This window comes from Gobio gobio, assembly GCF_949357685.1.
Source record: "Gobio gobio genome assembly, chromosome: 11".
Classification (NCBI taxonomy): domain Eukaryota; kingdom Metazoa; phylum Chordata; class Actinopteri; order Cypriniformes; family Gobionidae; genus Gobio; species Gobio gobio.
Genome location: NC_137104.1, coordinates 3,413,632 through 3,428,875, shown reverse-complemented (window position 1 = coordinate 3,428,875; position 15,244 = coordinate 3,413,632). Strand labels below are relative to the sequence as shown.

Sequence of the window (15,244 nt, the reverse complement as noted above, 5' to 3'; positions counted from 1 at the left end):
CAATGCTTCATGCTGGAAGCGGTTCATCTGCAGAAAGCTCTGGGATCACTGGGATATTTCCCTCGGCTAAACATCTGATCTGATCAAAACTGCACAGCAATAAATGCTGAATAAATAGTATTGAGTCTATTTGAGGACTATTACAACAATTACATTTATTGATGGATGGATGGATGGATGGATGGATGGATGGATGGATGGATGGATGGATGGATGGATGGATGGATGGATGGATGGATGGATGGATGGATGGATGGATGGATGGATGGATGGATGGATGGATGGATGGATGGATGGATGGATGGATGGATGGATGGATGGATGGATGGATGGATGGATGGATGGATGGATGGATGGATGGATGGATGGATGGATGGATGGATGGATGGATGGATGGATGGATGGATGGATGGAAGTAACAAACAATAGACAGATAGATAGATAGATAGATAGATAGATAGATAGATAGATAGATAGATAGATAGATAGATAGATAGATAGATAGATAGATAGATAGATAGATAGATAGATAGATAGATAGATAGATAGATAGATAGATAGATAGATAGATAGATAGATAGATAATATAGCTGCACGAACAATGGATGGATGGATGGATCGAAGGACGGATGAACAGACAGCCGGATCGATGGATAGATAGATAGATGATAGATAGAAAGAGCGAACGAACGAATCAACGATGGATGGATAGAAGGACAGATGAACGGACAGACAGATAGTGTGAACAAACGATGGATGGATGATGGATGGATGGAAGTAACGAACAATAGATAGATAGATAGATAGATAGATAGATAGATAGATAGATAGATAGATAGATAGATAGATAGATAGATAGATTGAGCGAACGAATGATGGATGGATGGATGGATAGATAGATAGATGGACGGATAAACGAACAAACGATGGATGGATGGATGGATGGATGGAACGGACGGACGGATGGATGGATAGATAGATAGATAGATAGATAGAAGGATGGATAAACGGACAGACGATGGATGGATGAAACGAACAAACAAACAAATGATGGATGGATGGATGGAACGAATGAACGAACGATGGATGGATGGATAGAAGGACGAATGGATGGATGAATGGATGGATGGATGGATGGATGGATGGATGGATGGATGGATGGATGGAACGAACAAACGATCGATGGATGGATGGATGGATGGATGGATGGATGGAACGGACGGACGGATGGATGGATGGATGGATAGATAGAAGGATGGATAAACGGACAGACGATGGATGGATGAAACGAACAAACAAACAAATGATGGATGGATGGAACGAATGAACGAACGATGGATGGATGGATAGAAGGATGGATGGATGGATGGATGGATGGATGGATGGATGGATGGATGGATGGATGGATGGATGGATGGATGGATGGATGGATGGATGGATGGATGGATGGATGGATGGATGGATGGATGGATGGATAGATAGATAGATAGATAGATAGATAGATAGATAGATAGATAGATAGATAGATAGATAGAAAGTTTTCTTGCTTTTAATTAAAAATTCTTACGAAGAATTGGGGTCAGAAAAATAAACTTCGTTCAAAGGGAAAAGGGGATGATTTATTGAACTCCACTGACGGATATTTGCTCGTTTAAAGAGAAACTCACTCTCCCAGAAAACAACCCTTCACATGCTCCTCCAGATTTAAGAATATGGAGATATTTATACCGGAAAACAAGACACGGAAAAAAGGAAGAACATCAGTGTTTAAACTCAGCCAGCCGAGCCTGTGCTGACACTCTATATATAGAAGCAATATTGAGCTGAGTTCTGCTTTTTAAAGGTGTAAACAGAGCCAGAGAAACACCTCAGGAAAACATACTCCCTTCACTTCACATCCGTCACGTTCTGCTCACACACACACACACGTCTCCAAACGCCCGGCTAATGAGGAGGTACGATTCTACCACGGTTATAGGATTATTGAAATACTTAAGTGAATATGGTAATCATGCAGTACCAAAGTATATCTACTATAGGGAGGTATAGCATTATAGTTCCATCACTTTATCTTTTCATAAGTGTGTAATATTCTCTGCAGAAAGGCTCAAATTACAGAGCTCAAGGGCCACTTTTAGAAATTGCCCGGCCGGAGAATAAAACGGACAGGTAAGAGTCATCTTTAAAGAAAGGTGCAGTAACCTACAATCAGCATCTCGTTCATCAAAAAAAGATGCAGGCAAAGTGAATTTAAACGTGTAAATCTGCATATAATTATTACGTGCTACCAGTATTCTAGCTTTCTACTTCATGGGCGTCAGAAGCAAAAAAAAGTTGATGCCATTTACATTAAAGGGGTGATGAACTGAGAAATCAACTTTCCCTTGAGCTTTTGATATATAAAAGGTCATGATCCTGTAAGTTTCAGAGCTGAAAACCTCCTTGTTAGTCAAAGAAAAGCTTTTATTGGCCCAGAAAACGAGAGATCTCAGAATATGCGGATCTCTTACGCCTCTACAGATAAATATGCGTCTGTAGCCCCGCCCACCGACTCGTGAGCTAAGGATCGTCCCTGCATAAGCTTCCTTCTGAACACACACTTATGTGAGTCGGCTAAAACATGTTTTTTTTATATGTGTTAGTTTTGCATAACATTACAGATCGTTTGAAATCTATTGATTACACATCTTAGCACTGACACAGGCTGGAGAAGCTGTTATTGGTTCACTCGTGATCGGACTTGTAACGTTATGGGCCAGGCACGAGTGTGTGTGTGTGTGTGTGTCTCCGCGCAACGCGAGTGCGTGAGTGTGTGTCCGCGCGAGTGAGTGTGTGTCCGTGCGAGTGAGTGAGTGTGTGTGTGTGTGAGTGTGAGAGTGTGTGTCCGCGCGAGTGAGTGAGTGTGTGTGTGTCTGCGCGAGTGAGTGAGTGTGTCTGCGCGAGTGAGTGAGCATGTGTGTGTCCGCGCGAATGAGTGAGTGTGTGTGTGTGTGAGAGTGTGTGTGTCCGCGCGAGTGAGTGAGTGTGTGTGTGTCCGTGCGAGTGAGTGTGTGTCCGTGCGAGTGAGTGTGTGTGTGTGTGTGTGTGTGTGTCCACGCGAGTGAGAGTGTGTGTGTGTGTGTGTGGGTCTAATATCGTTGGTCTTAAAAGTGGGTGGGTCTAATATCACAGGTCATAAAAGTGGGTGGGTCTAATATCATTGGTCATAAAAGTGGGCGGGGCTAATAGCATTGGTCATAAAAGTGGTTGGGTCTAATATCATTGGTCATAAAAGTGGGTGGGCACATAAAATGGTTCCGAGGCCCATGCTTCAAGTAAATATACTTATTAATCAAAAAACAAATTAAAAACATATATAAACATATATACAGTCAAGAACGGTGCTCTCTCATAATTAGATGCATTGTATTAGGAATTAGCCAGTTTTTGTTCAAGTGATTTTCGCTGTCAAACTTTCAACGTTTTCAACGTAATTGTAAATTTCTTTGTACAGTTTGAATATGCATCAAGTAGCTTCATGATTAATAAATATTATGTCCTTTTACAAATGCGTTTTCTGGCTCTACTAGAGCAGGAGGTTTTCCTGCTTGAATGTTGATTATTTCCTCATATTCTCCATTGTTGCGGCTCCTCCCTTCCCAGTCTGTCAGTAACACTATGGGCCCTATCTTGCACCCAGCGCAATTGACTTTGTACACCAACGCATGTGTCATTCCTATTTTGCACCCGCGCAAAGCGCGCTTTTCCCTCCACAGAAGCACGTCGCTAAACTAGTGAATGAACTTGCGCTCCCTGGGCGGTTCAGCGCAAAAAAGGAGGCGTGTTCCGGCGCAAACAATCCCTGGTGCTATTTTGCTGTTCCACTAAACAATTGCGCCACTGACCAGAAAAAACCTAGTCTAAAGTCAGTGGCGCGTTGCGCGTTGTTCATTATGCTATTTTAAGGGCGCATGCTTGACCATAATGTATAGCGTGGACAACGCGCATACACTTTGCTCATGTAATCTACACAGATGCAACAGTTATTTTTGCAAATCATAAATTGTTACACTAAAAAAATATTAACACATGAGATGACGGAAATCATTGTGGTGTGCCACGAAGATGTGAAAAAATAGGCATAAATCTAGCTTACAAATGATTCAGGCTAGTTGTAATAATTAAGGATAAGACCTGTTTGCCCAATAGTGGCAAGACATATATGTATATAAGGACATCTGACAAATTGGTTTGTCAGTCAAGAACCAGGAACAAAAATCGACTGAAAAACTGAAAAAACTGAAAGACTGAAAAAAAAGACTGTGAAATCACCTTTACCATAATGTACAACATTACAACTTCACTTCTCTGTCTTTCACTGCTCTTACAAGAACATCAGTCTCCTCGGCTGTGAACCGCTCCTGGCGTGCGCCTGGTAAATACGCCATAATAATAGCAATCCATAATGGAACTTGCGCACCTGCTTTTACAGGGAATGTTGGATGACGCTCGGATTGGTTTATTCACGTTACGCCCAAACCACACCTATGAATAATGAAGCTACTTCAGACCAACCCATTTTAGATTTGCGCCGGGCGCAAGAGCCATTTATCCCGCCGGGAAAATAGCAACAGCGCCGAGACCCGCCCACAAAGTTACTTGCGCTTCGCGCTTTGACACTTGCGTTTCAGATCATTAAAATAGGGCCCAATGTCTCTATGAAGCCCCGCCTTCTGAAAAGCACACTGTGCTTTGATTGGTCGGCTGGAGCGGTGTGTTGTGATTGGTGTTTGAGAAATGTCCCGCCCCTTACCATAACCATGCAGTTTCAACACACGACTAACTAACTCAACCCCGCCCCTTTATTCTGCATATTAATTACCATAAAACTTCAAATAATAGCCCGGGCTTCTATTTACCCAAATCGCCGAACTGCACCGGCTTGTATTTGAAACAGGCGTCTATAAGAGACAGGCCTTTAATTTAGTGTTGAGATGTTCAAGCATGACGGTAGGAGGTTACCACATTATATTACGTTTTATTTATAATTAATTCGAATGTGTTTAACAAATCATTTAAAGGGGGGGGGGGGGGGGACACTCAGTTTCAGTCAGTCTCATGTCAATCTTGATTACCTATAGAGTAGCATTGCATCCTGCATATCTCCGAAAAGTCTTTATTTTTATTATAATTATAAAAGGAAGATGCGCTGTTCCGAGTCTTTCCGAAAAAAGCCGTGCGGCTGGGGGCGGCTCGTGTGGGCGGAGCTAAAGAATGTCGAGCGCGCGCCGCTGTTACTGTGTTGAGTGCGTCTGAAAGCTGCGTCATCCCTAAAAGCGGGAAAAAACTTTATTCAACATAAAAAATGGCTTTTAATCAGATACAGCCATACATCTATGATCCGGAATCAGACCCAGAGGCTGAAGTTGAACAGGAGCAGCAGCAAAAACGACTAGAGCAGGACGTCGACTATGTGGTATAAGTTACACTAACTATATAATATGCTTAGCGGCTTGTGTTATTTACACATTTATACTTTAATTATATCGTGTGTGTGTGTGTGTGTGTGTGTGTGTGTGTGTGTGTGTGTGTGTGTGTGTGTTTACGCGTGGTTTGTGTAGACATGATTTGTAGTAAGCGGACTGGTTTTGCGCGTCAGGCTAGTGTTTACATAGAAAGACATGGAATAGTAGCGCATTTGAATGAAGAAGCGCGCTTATTTAGTTCAACATATTTCCCCACTCTTTGTGTATTGTTGTTTGGAGTGCTTTTACAATACACAAACATACACATATAGTGGCCAGCTAAACAAATGTACACACACTATACATCGCATGCTCCATTAATCAATACGTGGTCATGTTTGGGCTACTTGATGGGCATAGGCAAAAACAGACATTTGAAGCAGTCTTACTCACTGCCTGCGGTTCCAACGTTGGGACCTTTATCGTTGGGACCGCTCCATCCTTCAGTATTAGGCGATTTGAAAATCCGGAAAAGCAAATTCCATCCACTTTTGCCTTAATGCGGGGTTATTTGGCTACGAGCCAGCGCTTTGATGGGCGTAGCCTATTGCTTTCACGCGCTCTCTCTCTCTCTCTCGCGCGCGCGCGCTCTTCCGGTAGAATTGTCCGTACGGCCCATACAAGGAAATTCCGCCCTGTTGACGTCAAGCGGACCCATGATCGAAAAAAACTTTCCGAAACTTATGACTAACAGGAAGTACTAATTTTGGCAAAGAAATACTCCCATCAAACGTCCACCTTAGCTTTTGAAACTGTGTCACCCCCCCTTTAATGTAAGAAATGTCTTAGATTATTGGCAGCACAAAAAACGAAACGATGTGACAGCAATGGGCAGAAGTAGAACAATATAAGTTACCGCTAAAATCCATTGAGCGTATGAACTTGTTGCCCGAAACACATCAATAAGAAAGAATGAAGGCTACCCTGTAAAACAACTGCAATCATGTGATAGAAAATTACTCTATCCATCACTATCATCATCCCCGCGGTTCTCCTCCACTTCTCTCTCTCCAGCCTCCGCTAACTCTGCCTGCCTTGCTCGCGCTAACAGCTCCGCCCAGATGCGCACGGCTCTCCCTCTTTGAAACAATGGATAATGTGGTCCTCGCTTCCATCAGAAGCTACTGTCAGGCCACATACCCAAGGATAACATCCCGAAGTTAATGAAATATATCTCCTCCTTCTCCCTCGCACACACAAACACACGCGCACGTCTGCGCGCAAGCATTAAAGGAATGTTTCAGCCGCTCCGTATCCAGCTTTACCCACGCTTGAAATTTGACAACTGTCAGCTTAAATGTCAAATTATACTTTTCTCCATGGTGGTATTGAGAGAATTAAGAAAAGACTGAAAGTTCGTTAACCTCTTTGTTATGTTGCCATAGTGATGAGTCGTTCATGAACGGTTCCGTCTGTCACGTGAAATTTAATCAAAACATAGAACAGACGATCTGACGGGTTTGAGAAGATCAAATACAGCCCGATACTAAAAAACCGACCCGACGTCTATTTGAGACCGGCCTTTATTTACCCAAACCTGTCGTCACACCAGGCGTTTAAAAGAGACAGGCGTCTATTTGGGACTCTGCTATTATTTGAAGTTTTACGGTATTTAAACGTGCTCATTCCCAGAAGAAAATAACTCCCGCTGGAGGGACTTTGTAGACTTTTTTCACGCTCAACGAAACTGCATTTACTGATTAACCCTTAATCGTCCCTCAAGTAGGGTTTACGTTTGAGTCCCTTGGGCTCAGATAGACCCCAAACCTTTACAGAGCGATTGCATAAGGAAGTATAATTTTTTTACATGGAAAACTATATATCATTTTTTTTATTTACTTCTCACCTATACATTTATGCTGTGTTTTTGTGGGTATTTGGTAGTTTTTTACCTATTCACTGCACAAATACTTAACTATGTCATAAATTGGCTCATTAAAAATTATTTTTTTATGAAAAAATCACTTGAATGATGATCTTAAATAAATATAAATAGTTTTTGGACATTGCTCTATGTGTTAGGGATAGAATACCGCCATCTGTAGGTTTGTGGAAAAACTTTAGGAATTAGAGTTAAAGAGAAAGAGTGCAATGACCACATTATCCACTAGAGGTCCAGAGGGAAGTTATGCAAAAGTTAAGCTGCCTTTCATCTTTCTTTTATTTGCCCTTTTCCCTCTCTTTCTCATGATTGTTCCATGTTGCATTTGTGCTCTAGTATTTGTCCTTCATTTATGTATGGAATTTTTTCAGATTTATGCCAGTTTTGTTGATTTTATTTGCCAGTTTCTATAAAAATGCTCTCTGTTGCAGTCACACACGTGTGTTTGTGTGTGTGTGTGCGTGTGTGTATGAGACAGAAAGTTCGTTCTACTTTGTGTTTATGCTCTAGGACCAGATCTTGATATAAATGTAGACATTTTCAGATTTATACTGGATTTAGCTGATTTTTTTTTAGAAACAAAGTGAAAAAAAGCATTTTTTACATTTTCCCATTCATTGCCAAAATCCAAAAAAATGCTCCAGACACCTGTGTTTGTGTGTGTGTGTGAGAGAGAGAGTGAACATGCTTGTTCCATATTGCATTTGTGCTCTAGTATTAGTACTTCATTTATGAATGAAAATCTTTCAGATTTATGCCAGTTTTGTTGATTTTATTTGCCAATTTCAATAAAAATACTCTCTGTTGCAGTCACACACATGTGTGTGTTTGTGTGTGTGTGTACGTGGGTGTGTATGAGATAGAAAGTTCATTCTACTTTGTGTTTATGCTCTAGGACCAGACCTTGATATAAATGTGGAAATTTTCAGATTTATACTGGATTTAGTTAATTTTTTTTGACAAAAAAAGTGAAAAAATGTATTTTTTACACTTTCCCATTCATTTTCAATGCGGGGTCAATCTGACCCAGAGGGACTTAAACGGTAAATTTTTTTTTACACACCTTTAGAACAACCAAATCAAGCCCAGATTTTTTTGTGCATGTTTAGATAGATTATTTAGGAAAAGTCACAGAGTCTCATGGCCCTGAGATGAAGGGAACACTTTTAAAAAATGGAGGAAAAGTCCAGTGGGGTCAGCCTGACCCCAAGGGACGATTAAGGGTTAAAAGTTTGGCATGACAAAACTCACATGTAACATGTTTTGTAGATGTGCTACAATCCTGATGGCTCGCTCGCAATGCAAACATGGTGACACCAAAGATATATATATATACTAATGTCTCATTAACAGGCCTCTGTGGAGCAGGGCAGATCTTGGACTTTAATGCCCACAGTATTGATCTTGCTGGCGATTGCTGGGAAACTCACTGCATGGCAGCGGACAGTGTGTATCTGCACGTTTATGTTGTGTACGCACAAGAGCGAGTGTATCTGTGAGAGCATCTTGGCGTCTGGCGGCCGGAGAGCTCGTGGTTTTGCACTGCAGATGGGAGGGTGCAGACAGAGCGGAACCGGCCCGATGCGTTTTTAATGGCACTGCTGCTCTCTGGAAACTGATGGACGAGGCTCCACGCTGTGAAACTCAAACCTCCAGCCGGTTCATTTCTGATTTCTAATCCAGCCAATTCTACGCTGCGCCTCTTTATTGACCGGATGGCTGCACCTGACAAACCTCCAGGGTAAATGTTCCCATTTGCACAGATTTATCTGTATGGAGCTGACCATTGTTACAGCTTTAGTGGATCAGTTTGTGAGTATTTTTTTTGGAATATCATTTTTTCCCCCCTCCAGAGCATTTACAGTACAAGGAATTATTCTTGCATATGTCATCTTTGATTAAAAAAAATCATGCACTACCATTCAAAAGTTGCTGTCAGTAAGATTTTTCATGTTTTTGAAAGGTTTCTTCTGCTCACCAAGGCTGTAATTATTTGATTAAAAATACAGTAAATATATTACAGTTTAAAATATCTGTTCTCTATGTGAATATATAGTAAAGTGTAATTTATTCTTGTGATCAAAGCTGCATTTATCATCATTAGTCCAGTCTTCAGTGTCACACAGTGTAAAAAATTACCGTGATTTTAACGGTAAAAGACTGTAAAAATGCTACGGTCAAAAACAGTGAATTGGTTAACAGAAAGTTTCCATACCATATACGGCGAATAACTGTAATAGATCTAACCTTATATTTAAAGCAATGTAATTTTGTAATCAGGTAATTTTACAGTAAAATACCGTTTCTGGAAGTGAAGAAAACGTCATTGTTTGATTTACAGTGAAAACCCGTAAATTGACATTCCCCGAATTCCCTGCGTCTTCACATTTGATGTATTTCTTCTTAGTTTTTTCTAATCAGTGTACATTATGGTTTTATGTTACCTTCTAATGTTTTTTAAATTACTTTAAAAACACTTCCTCTCACTGTTAGAGATGCTCCTACATTAGCCAGTTTCAAGAAGCTGTTAAAAACTCATCTTTCCAAAATTGCCTATATAGAATTTTATGAACAGTATTGTACTGTGTTGAACTGTAATGGTTGTTTTATAATTATTTTGTACTTCATTATTTTGTATTTAATGTTTGAAGCGCTTTGGGTATTAGAAAAGCGCATTATAAATAAAATGTATTATGATTATTAAATGTCTGTTTTATGATGGTGTTTAGTGACACGTTGCACCTTCTATACATTAGTATTGTCCTCCTAAAATCTTTGATTGATCATGTGACTCATCTCCCCTGTGATTGGTTGTCAGTATATATCAAAGGTGCATAACAGATTTTAGTATTTCAATAGGTTGGTAATTTAACATTATTTAATTTTCATATGAAAAACGATATTTACTGTCAATTAAAATTAAATATGTAAAATCAGAGCCGCCGCGGGGGAAAATTTACCCATGGCTGTTTTTCAAATGTACAGATTTTTAATAAAGTATCCCAGTCATTGACTTTTACTAAAATTGTGTTATTTACAATCCTGTGTTTGTACAATCCCAGCAGGTCAAATTTACCCCTATATAATTTCTTTATTTTCGCGCTGTGTTTGAGCAACGTGTCGGCTTACCGTAAAAGTCACACAACACACGATCAAAAACCATGTGTCTACTCATAAATCTTCAAACTTTGGATTAATTATTCTTTTTTTATTGTTTTTTGTTTGCTACCGTGTTGCTATTTATTCAAGGCTGTCCGTTTCCTGAAAAAAATTATGTAATGAATAAAATTTAGTTATGATTACCCCAAGTTTATTGGTGTTATTCTCTTATTCAAATTATAAATGATACAACTAAACAAATTAATAGTATATTCTCTTGAATTTGTCGTTGCATCATACATCCTATGCATTGTGGTGAATTTTTATTGCTTTTATTGCTCATTTAAGAGGCTGTCAAAAGATTAATCGCGATTAATCGCATCCAAAATAAAAGTTTGTGTTTACATAATATATGTGTGTGTACTCTGTTAATTATTATTTATATATAAATACACACACATTCATGTATATATTTAAGAAATATTTGCATCTATATACTGTATATCCATTTATATAATCTATAATATATATAAATATAAATGTTTTATATATAAAAATAATATTTTTTTCTTAAATATATACATGATTGTGTGTGTATTTATATATAAATAATAATTAACAGAGTACACACACATATATTATGTAAACACAAACTTTTATTTTGGATGCGATTAATCACGATTAATCTTTTGACAGCCCTACTTAATACGCAATTAATGACATTTTATGATAATATTATACCACACAAATATGTATTTATTTCCTTCTAATTCTCGTAGTCATTGCAGGCTGGTTTTTAATATATTCAGTGATTAGTGTAGCCAGCTTAAAATAGCTTATAAAAGCAGGACGAAAACATAGTTGATGACTAAAAATAATCATTTCATGACATTACTTTGTGAAAACAGTGCCATAATATGTTTTTTAGCCATACTAAAACAGTAATCACGTGCATGGGTAAAATTTACCCGCTGGCGTTAAATGTTAAGAAACATTTATTATTAACAATGTTTTTCTGCAAACCATGGTTTTTTTTTTTAGATTCCTTGATTAAAACAGCATTTTAGAACATTATAAATGTCTTTACTGCCAATGTTGATGTCCACGTAGTGTATATACTGTTTTTTATATTATTATATTATTTTCATGGGTAATTATACATTCAAGTACTGAGTACTAAGTTCTAATGATTCATATTAATTAACTACGTGTACTTGAGTTGCAAAGATTCCACAAACTTTCAAGAATTTTTGGAAACTTTACAGGATTTTTGGGAAAGTTTCTGGAAATTGACCGGAAAATTTGAGCCCATTTGCAACCCTAGTACTTTCACTCTAAAAAATGCTGGGTTAAAAATAACCCAAGTTGGGTTGAAAATGGACTAACCCAGCCATTGGGTTGTTTTAACCCAGCGGTTCGGTTATTTTAACTCAGCAATTGGGTTGTTTTAACCCAGCTATTGGGTTAAATGTTTTCTTAAAACAACCATTTGGCACACACCAAGTCAAAATCAAATATCTATAAAAAAAGATATATATATGATATATGTTACATGTTCTTACCATACACTCTAAAAAATGCTGGGTTAAAAACAACCCAAGTTGGGTTGAAAAGCGATTGTTTTTTTTTAAGCAAACATTTTACCCAACCGCTGGGTTAAAACGACCCATTCACTGGGTTAAAACAACCCATTCACTGTCACTGGGTTAAAACAACCCTATTGCTGGGTTAGTCCATTTCAACCCAACGTGGGTTGTTTTTAACCCAGCATTTTTTAGAGTGTAGTAACAACGTAATTACATGCAACTAAACCCTAAGTACATGTTGCTCGTTACTATAACTTAACAAATATATAATTACACTATAACAACGACACCTTAAAATAAAGGGTTACACTTTATTTTAAGGTGTCATTGTTGCAGTGTAATTATACAGTACACTCTAAAAAATGCTGGGTTAAAAAATAACCCAAGTTGGGTTGAAAATAGACTAACCCAGCAATTGGGTTGTTTTAACCCAGCGGTTGGGTTAAATGTTTGCTTAAAACAACCCAGTTGCTGGGTTAGTCCATTTTCAACCCAACTTGGGTTATTTTTAACCCAGCATTTTTTAGAGCGTACTATAGGATTTTAGGTTTGTTGTAGGGTTAGTTGCATGTACTTATGCATAATTTATAGTCATTACTCCATGTAACTTGGACACTGTAAAATAGTGTTTTCATTATGCTAGTCTTTTTCACGTGAAGTCAAATGAAGTAGAAAGTAGATATGACATACAGTATGACCTTCCCATTTTCTGTCTCTCTCAAAAAAAAAGCATGTACATATAGTATATACATATATGTTTCCCGCATTTCCATCACTGCTCAAGGACAAAACTGTCCACATATTATGCCATCTATTTTCCTCCTATATCCAAGATTCTCGAGCTTGCTTTCATTCCACACGCTTCAGCGGTTCTCAGTCCTTGAAATAACTAACATAAACACACAAACACATTGACGTTTCCTCTTTTTCGAGGGATATCGTGACCTCTCTGTGACCTTGGCATTCACAGCCCACAATGCACGGCGCTGGAAGATGCGGAGAAGAGCAAAGCAAAATGGCACAGCTAAGATTAGCCCTGCAGTTCTCATACAGAACACGGAGACTGAAGTGGACATGAAGCTCGCGGTGTCTCATGTCAAGGGTATTTTAATCGGTGGTGGGTGGGAGCTGGTGAACAAATTATGAGATCATCGTAAGATTAAAATGTTCAGCTTCAATGAAGATGGTTTTCCTTGAAAATTGCATGTTAATGAGCAGCGATGGCCAAACGAAAATCCACACACAAGATCTGCTACATAACAGTGACTCTTCAAGCCCGTTTAACCAACAACACGGCCCTTCTGGGAGTTGGACGTCTTCCACTCATCAATAGATAAACATTTGTCACGATGCATTTCTTTGTAAATACTTTTCTTCGTATGAATGGTTGAAAAATGGTTAGTATTGATCTTCCCCGAGGGTAAAAGGAAAATTACTCTCAAATTGATTTTTAAAGAAAGCTGTACTTTATAGACACTATTTACTCTTACATTACCGTAATGTCTTCTCTTTGTCCCTGTAATTCAGTGGTGCAGTCTCTCTGATTTGCAGTTCCACATATTCTGAAGAAAATTTAACAATTGAATTGTTAAATTAACAGGAGGCAGTGAACGCAAACACCATCAACGGACTGTACAAACCACCTTTAAAACACATTAACTCACTAGCACTGCTGTATTTAATGTCTCATGCACCTAAATGTCCTGTTATGTCTTCTAATGCAACTTCAGGATCACAAATATTTCTTAAAGGAGTCCTATAATTCCTTTTTACAAGATGTAGAATAAGTCTCTGATGTCCCCAGAGTGTGTGTGTGTGACGTTTTAGCCCAAAATACCCCACAGATCATTTTTTTAGCATGTTAAAATTGTCACTTTTTGAGCGTGAGCAAAAACATTCCGTTTTTGTGTGAGTCCCTTTAAATGCAAATGAGCTGCTGCTCCCGCCTCCTTTCAGTAGGAGGGCGGAGCTTCAAGAGCTCGTGTTAGCAGCTCTGATTACCTCACACACACACACACACACACACACTGAAAATGACAGAAACTGTCAGTCGGACAATGATGGAGAGACTCTAGAAGAAGAGACGACATGTAGAACGAGACAGGACGCTTCTGAAGGGATAGTTGATGAGTTTATGAGTTAACCATCTTCAGTCAGCGATTAGCATATTCTGTCATGATAATCTATAAAGCGCTGGTGTGGGGTAAGATGAGCCAGAGAATATCTGCTGATGAAGAGAGTTATAACCGTTATAATTACGGTTATAACTGATGATGTCATCTTGCGTTATGAAATGCTATTGTGTTTGTGTTCGTACTGTATCAATAAATGTGAAAGACGACTCGACTACAGCAACTCTTCCTCTTCTCTACATGTTCCCGGGGGCGGGGCTTATGTAAATGTTAGGGTTATGATGTCACTAGCTCATTGTAGTCCCTACCAGCCGTTTGTTGTAGTCCTTAAAAAGAGATTTCTGTGAAAGAGAATATCTCCCTTTGCTTTGAGCTTTGAGCGTCGTAACTTTGCAGATGTTGTTTATGCTCAAACAGCGACGCTACACACTCACTAAAGCTAAAGTCAGATCATAATCAAACACCGCTTTTAAAGGGACAGTGTCTCCATTATTTTCACCATCATGTCGTTCCGTATGACTTTCTTTACTCAGCAGAACACAAATATAAGATATTTTGAAATATGTCTCAGTATTTTTTGTCCAAACAATGAAAGTCAATGTGATCCATTGTTGTTTTGGACCCCACTGACTCTCATTATATGGACAAAACCAGTAAAAACATTCTTCAAAATATCTTCATTTTGTGTTCCACAGATCAAATAAAGTCAGAATGACATAAAGGAGAATAAATGACAGAATATAAATGTTTATCACTTCCAGCAAATTAGAAAGTTAAATATTAATATTTTAAGTGAAAACTCATAAAAACGAAGCATGAGTAACCCATTTTCTAATATGAGCTGCTGATGAGCTGAAACTCGTTCTGATTTAGATTTGATTGAATATGATTCTCGACTGAGGACTCTATTAAACAACATGCGACTGAATGACAGGAATAATAAGGGAGTATATTTCTTTTACGCATTTTCTTCGGCAAGACTTAATCACATCTTCCCAAACGGGGCTCAGGAAGTGTCTCTTCTGGGATCGCCTGGGAAGG

At 38.7% G+C, this 15,244-nt stretch overlaps 2 protein-coding genes across 5 annotated transcripts in view; one reads left to right on the top strand and one right to left on the bottom strand.

The window, feature by feature from the left end:
• Positions 1-15,244, top strand: part of vps28 (VPS28 subunit of ESCRT-I) — a 968,134-nt gene that overhangs the window by 787,164 nt on the left and 165,726 nt on the right. The gene's annotated exons all lie outside the window — the stretch shown is intronic.
• samd12 (sterile alpha motif domain containing 12) overlaps positions 1-15,244 on the bottom strand; it is a 191,800-nt gene that overhangs the window by 83,675 nt on the left and 92,881 nt on the right. The window lies entirely within an intron of this gene.